The 7591-nt window shown below is 30.0% G+C and overlaps 1 long non-coding RNA gene across 1 annotated transcript; it reads right to left on the bottom strand.

Annotated features, from left to right (window-relative positions):
• Window positions 1–4115: 4115 nt before the first annotated feature.
• Window positions 4116–5906, bottom strand: LOC121174170 (uncharacterized). Its single transcript, XR_005890061.1, has 3 exons — window positions 5487–5906; window positions 4982–5239; window positions 4116–4412 (listed from the first exon to the last, which is right to left on the bottom strand). It is a non-coding gene; the product is annotated as an uncharacterized lncRNA (long non-coding RNA).
• Between the last annotated feature and the right edge of the window lie 1685 nt (window positions 5907–7591).

A 7591-nucleotide genomic window follows, 5' to 3' on the forward strand; every position in this document is an offset into this window, starting at 1 on the left:
TTTTGGTCTCCCTTCGTCGCAAATACATTTTTATCACACTAAATTTGATGCATTAAGTTTTTTTAAATTATGCATTAAATTTTTTTAAATTATGCATTAACTTGTTTATTAATTTTAGTTTAATATTTTTATACATATTTTATACCCATTTTCTATATAAAAGTATTTTGAATATTTTAATTTGAAAAGTCCTAGAAATTGATTTAATTCATAAATGTTTTGTTAATAAAGATGAACGAGCATTTTGTTTGAAAAATATTATATATGATTAGTTGATGATTGAATTAATTAAAGAACTTCAAAATTTATAATATAATTAATTAATGAAACATAATTATTTAATTTGATAAAAACATGTTTAACAAAATAAAAAGAAAACCTTTTAATAATTTTGAAAATAAGTCAGAAGTTGACCAAGTCAAGTAAATAAATGTTCTAAAAATTTGTTATTCTTCTTTTACTCATTTTTAATGTCAATGGCTATAGATGAGATTCCAATTAAATTACCAATATCATTTGACATTTTGAGAGGCTATAGGAAATTAAACCGGCAATTGTAAGCTACAATTAGAGCAATATTTTTTTATTTTATTAGAGTTCACATATAGAACTCTTTTCATTTGGGTTTAGTTTAGTTCACAGTAACAAATAATTAGTAGAAATATTTTTTAAAATTTAAATTAAAAATACATAAAAAAGAAAAAAATAAAATTTTATCTTTAAGACTAGATATGATAGAGAAAAAATCTATTAAAATATATGAGGTTATTTATCAAAAAGTCATCCGAATAAAAATTATAAAATATGTGGTTTGATTTGATTTGATTTTCATTTAAAAAAATATGAACCAAATCAAACTAATATTTTTCTGTTTGTGTAACAACCCAAAATGTCATTACATGAAACATTAAAGTTTTAATGCGGAAAGATTCATTTTTAGTCCTTTAAAACTCTTGAATTAGTTTAATTAATGAAAATACATGTAACTTTTTTTTTTTCATGCATACAAGTGTGTCATATAAACTTCATCCATAAAAGATTATCCATAAAGGTACATGTGCCCCCAAGGCATTACATCATCAAATATTATAAACAAATCTTCAAACATAACTCAAGGGTCTCGTTCAGGGAATAAATACAACATAAGTCCATGAAGATATATAAATCTTAAGTTGGTCTCCACTAAGACAACATAAATAAATGATGAAGGGTTGAATCTCACCCTTAAGCCCACCACCAAGTCTACATCAATCACGAGGGACATGCTCCATAGAGGTTATATCATAATTTGTTCCCTATCAAATGACACAATAATCACAGTTCAACAAAAAATACAAGGGTAAACTCATTTTAAAGGAAAACAACGTATAAAATAAATATAAGATTAAGATGTTAAAAAGAGATATAGAAATCCTCCATTTTTCCAATAGCCATGTACTAATATAACTCTTCAAGTAACACATCATTCTTAAGTCATAAATATCAATGCACATGTCTAACTATCATATTATGTCATGGTGATTCTTTACACCCAGAAGATTTCACCTTTTGAGGGATTAATCCAAGTACATCCCTTACATAGTTGCACTCTATGATCTGACCATTGGGGGAGACTTGAATTAATCTTACAGAAGAAGTGTGATTTTATCGAAAATGGATGAGCATGGGTAATGACTTACCTTGGTAAGGCTTGCAAAGACCTTAACCTATTTAGGGATTTGCCCACCCATCCATTATATAGGTCCATTCGGCGTTAGCCACCACGATAACCTCCAACACTAGGTTGAGGGTCTTCTTAGAACCCCTAACTTACATGTCTATTCACATGCAATGTCATTCATCAATGCATATATGTTATGATCATTCAAATAAATATCATACGTCATCACAAATTCATTCACCAATCCCTACATCATAAGAGGTTGTAACATCATAGATTCACCATTCATACGTTCATCACACTCATGAACCCACATATAGTTCAGTAATTATAACAAGATATTTCATCACCTTGAATTCTTGCAAACAATTCACCAAAAACTCATGAATGTGAATCTTATGATCTCAACATAAAGTCAACTCTAATAATAAAATAACATCATCTCAACCACATCTTATATCATCATAAATTTATTAAGATCTCAAAATAGTTAATTTATGCTAATAAAATAAACATTAATCACATCTACATTAAAACTGGTCATTGGACTCAAAACTGGTCATTGGACTCAAAATTGGTCACTAGACTCAAAATGGTCACTAGACGCGAAAATAGTCATTGGATGTTGGACGCAAAAATGGTCACTAAATGTTGGACTCAACAATGGATGTGAAAATGGTCACTGGATGCTAGACGCGACACTGGACACGAAAATGGTCACTGGACATGAAAATAGTCACTGATGTGAATTTTTGTAGAATTTCAAAATTTTCGTAGGATTGTCTCTCATGGCTTCCAAATCACCCCAAAACAAACTCATTCTCATTAATTCCAAATACATAAACAGCATCAAAACTCTTCACAAAAGGAACTTTTGATCAATATTCATCAAATAGTAAACAACCCAAATTTCAAAACCTCAAATGCTCAAACTTCCATTTTTAACAACATGATTCATTTTCTAGCAACCTTGAAATCAATCCACAACAACCTAAGTATAGAAAAGGATAAAGTTTCCCTTACCTACATAAACCAAAGATGATGACTCTTTGAAGAAAAAAGGAAAAAAAAGCGAGCTTGGGGTTCAAGTGAGGAACTGTTTTCAATCCCACAACAACTACACTATACCAACATCAACTCAACCCTAAAGGCAACCAAAAATAGAATCAAAACCCCTTAAAAACAAGTTTTTCCATGAAAGTTCATGGTTGCTCTAGGGAAAACGAAAAATAAACTCAAAGAAAGGAAGACGAAAAGGTTATCTCACCCAGGGCCGGTTAACAACTACTAAAGGGAGGAGAAATGAACTCTTTTTCTGCATAACACCAAAGTTCAAAGTTCTTTAATGGTGATTTTTGGGAGAAGAGAGAATATTGAAGAGAAGTGTGTTAAGAGAGAGAAAGAGAGTTTAAGAACAAATGAGAATTTTAGGGAGATATATTGTTGAAAAGGTTTCTCCTTCCTACACCTAAATATCTGTTAAACTCACACCCAAACTAACCATCACAAGCCCATCTTTCTCCTGGCCCAAACTCACAAAAAACTCATTAAACACATACAAATATAAGCAGAGCACCATTACATCAATAATTAATTAATTATAGGCACTCAAATATAAATTTAATTACTCTTACAATATAATAAAAGACTTGAACACAAATTACGAAAACACAACTTACAATTTGATTTGGTTTGATTTTTTTCTATTTTTATTAAAATATTATTTCATTAACATTTATATACTTTCTTTTCATCTTTTAAACTAAATTACATTAAAAAATGCTAATAACAATCTATGAAACTTATTAATACATTAAATCTTCTACAACAAAAATCTGTCAAATGTTCATCAATTTTAAACCAAACATATATTTAAAAAGTCATCTAAAAAAGAAAACGGTATACATTGTATAAGTTTCATATACATAATATTATAAAACACTATAAAATTCAAGTCATATACGCATAAAACACATAAGGCTAAAGTAATATAAGTGTTAATATAAGTATTATGGTTTGATTCAGTTTCAAAAACACAAACCGCAAACCGAACCAAACCGATTGGTTTGAAAAAAAATCATCCAAACAAATCCTAAAATAATTGATTTGGTTTGGATTTTTATTTTTTTTAGTAATTTTTTATTTTTATTTTGGATAGTTTGAATCTGAACACTCCTAACAAAATCCTCCCATAATTCAATCAAATTAAATTATGATGGCTCCTTTGACATTGTATAAAAACTTGAATCAAATTAAAATCACAAATAAATGAATTATATAAAAATAAAGAAAAACTATAGATTGATTGGCACAATAATAATTTTCAAAGCAAGATTGAGATTTGTTGGTGCCCTATGAAGATACAAAGCAGAAACCGGTTGAGTAAAAATGTGATTACAATTAGCATTTGCCTATTTCAACTTTTTGTATGTTTCTGGAAACACAACAGGCACATGCATAGTTTGAAAATTGATCATACATATTACAATTTGGATTTTTGAAGATGGAAAGTAACTGACAATGATTCCCTCAAAAGGAAATGAATAAGAGATACAAAAGGTTACTAGACATAACTCCAAGAACTGCAATCTATCCTCCATGAAGCATTGCTAATGCTGCCGGCTTGGCCCCAAGGCAGAGTCTCACCAATTCGTGTCTAACCACATCAATAGAAACATACTTTCTAGAGAGCTTGTTATCTAGGAGAGTTGCATCTCATCAATCAAAGCCTCATCATTTGCACCACATTTCACTGAGGTTAGACACATTGGAGAGGGTGTTTCATCAACGCGACTATAAAAGTAGTATGCACAAAGCAAGCAAGGAAGGGAGAAAAGATTGGCAAGCTAGGAATTTATCCCATGATTAAGCTATTCGTAAACAACAGAGATTCAAACAATCAATTTCAATCAATTTTACCAAACAGTAAATGAGGATAGCAGAGAAATAAAAAAAAGGAAAATGAATAAAATAACGTATCCTGTCAAGCAGTAAGGATTGTAGAGAATCAATCTCACTAACTGCTCTATGAAAACGTAACGTTTTGATAGTCTAGGGTATGAAAATTAAATATACGAATATGGTGCATGTGCTTCAATCATTTTTTCCCCATTGTATCCTTTTATTAAGACCCACTCTCACCACCGGTTCATGTGTATTACCCGACCCTGCTACAACTCTAATAACATCATATTAGAGAAGAAAAAGGAAAGAGTTTATCACAGTAATAATATATTAATATATATTGTTGCCTTAAATAGAATAATGGGCCTGAATAATAGATCTTTGCATAATGAAAGTAAAGACAAATTCAGTACATACAATTTGACAAAATCCCTGCATGAACCAACTCCACCAGATCGAGTAGGGGGAAAAACAAATATGATTTTTTATTCATTGCTATACACCTAAGCCAAGAATTACAACACCTGTTGCAGAAAAATAACATAACTAGCCCATACAAACAAATAAGATGCAAAAAAAAGTGAGGGTGATAAAACTTAAGGCTTTGAAAAGAGTCAATTGATAATATCCCCCCCTGCTTCCACAATTGCCTCCTATTCACTGCTTCATCTTCCCCTGCATAACCCATATGAAATTAAATAAATACTTACAACAACAAAAAATAAATAGAATAGTAGTGCTTATCTAACAATGGCAGTCTCCAAGCCCATACCCATATGAAATTAATTTTTGCTAGATATGTTGAAATAAAAAGGTAAATAGTAATAAATAAAAAAAATTAAAATTAGAGAGAGTTGTGTATGAGTGAGTCTAGATGAAAACCAAAAAATTGTGAATAAATGAATAGGTTTGTGAGAAGAACCGTAATAAGGGAGGAGGGTTCAACCATAAGAGAAAGATGAAAAGGGAGAAAGTCATGCACAACAACCGAGCATTAAGAATATGTCCATCTAAATGTGTACACCAAAACCAGCTATTGACATATATATTCCCTTTACTAGCGGAAACACAAGTGCGACATTTCTATTTTGTTATTGTATTTTCATATGCTAAAATTAATATATTTTTTGCATTGAATTATATATTAATTTTATTATTTACTTTAACACTTGTTTGTTTGCATTTCTATTGCTTGATCACATTCCTATTGTGTTAAAGTTGTATTGATTTCTCTTGAATTAATATTTGGCTTATTATGTGTACCAAGATCTGCTTCCAGATTTTGTTATAGATAAATATTAGTTCATATTGAATTTGATGCAAATATCACTTCTAAAATATTATTGACAGTGCTAAAAAATATTATTATTTTATCCTTTGTCAAGAGACCAACGGGATGATACATAACATCTGCTATGGAAAGGTGAGGAAAGAAACACAATAACGCAAAGATGGTTCCTAAAGCAATTTCTGTGCCACTTGTGTCCATATAGATAATCTGTAATATTCAAAGCAGCACACATTAGCAAAATGAAGAGCTAGCTCGAACATGATAAATCAACTAATTAATGAATATCTATAACAATAGATAAAATAATTATAGCAGATAAGGGAAGTATCAAGTAAAAATTCTTCTTTCAGCCGCCAATATCAAGGTTTTTGGGATATTTGCGACCAAAACACAACAACAATAGTGACCACATTTGTCCATAATATCAAAGAACACAATGAAACCACAAGCACAACCTCAATTGCAATATTAAAACCCTTTCTCGTCTTAAAAAAATGAGAACTTAATATAATTTAATCATGCATAGATGATCAAGATTAAAAGTTAATCAATGGTCAACCACTTAAAGAAATCACATACATTTTTTCTTTCAATGTAGACCATTTAAATATGATCTCATGGTCTATATCTATAGTTCTCCCTTCATTCTCAAAAGATTAAGACAATAGAAACAATCCAACTACCCAAACAAAACATTGCATCACCTTGCTTAACATGATCACCACAGAATTATCCTCAACAACTTTATTTTCCTCCAGGGTTGTGGCATCCTTAAGCACCTTCCCCTGATGAATAAGCATTCGTTGTGCACCAGGGTAAACATCAACGCCTTGCGCTATCTCTATATTCTTCACATCAGCAACCTAATATCAATCAATAAAATTAACAAACCACAAAAAACTAATATTCCAGAAAAATGTAAATTCGAAATATTCAATAGCATATGACACAAATGTAACTAAAAAACAAAACTCCTAAAGTGATAAAATTACAAAAGAACTAAAAGAAAGTGGTTTAATCTAAAAAAAAATTAACAATCCAAAAAAAATATTCCAAAAAATGTATATTCAAATATTCAATCATTTGACACAAATGTAACAATACATAAATTTTAAAAAAAACTCCTACAATGAGAAAATTACAAAAGAACTAAAAAAATTGTTTAATTAGAATAAAATCAACAGTCCAAAAAAAATTTTTAAAATGTAAATTCAAATATTTAATAGCATTTGACACAAATGTAACTATACCTTAAAATAAAAATAGTAAAGAAAAGAAAAGAAGTAAAAGGAAATGGTTTAATATGAAGAATTACAGTGTCTCGAGGGTTTACTTGGACGACAAAGTGAGTCCCCTTGAGAGTTAAGATATATTTAAATAAATAAATAAACAATAACCATAAAAGGTATTAAAATTTTAAAAAGATATATGTTTTATGTTTAAGAATTAAGAGTTGGTATGTAAACCTTCAAAACCACGAAGGCATTTGGCGATTCTGGAAGCACATCCTTTGCAATGCATGTCCACCTTCAACACCAATGTTGTTGGGTTTGAGGATGGTGTTTCCTCTTTCTTCTTTCCTTTGTCCTTTTCCTTGTCCGTGCCCGCATCCATTCTTCTTCGCCTACTTCTGCAATTCAAAAGGAGTGCTTAATTAGCACGAACAATATACATTTAACAATGCGGGAAAGAAAAAAAAGAAACAAAGGAGTTGTTGAATGCAATTACAAAATAAC

This window comes from Glycine max, chromosome 1 (assembly GCF_000004515.6).
Source record: "Glycine max cultivar Williams 82 chromosome 1, Glycine_max_v4.0, whole genome shotgun sequence".
Classification (NCBI taxonomy): domain Eukaryota; kingdom Viridiplantae; phylum Streptophyta; class Magnoliopsida; order Fabales; family Fabaceae; genus Glycine; species Glycine max.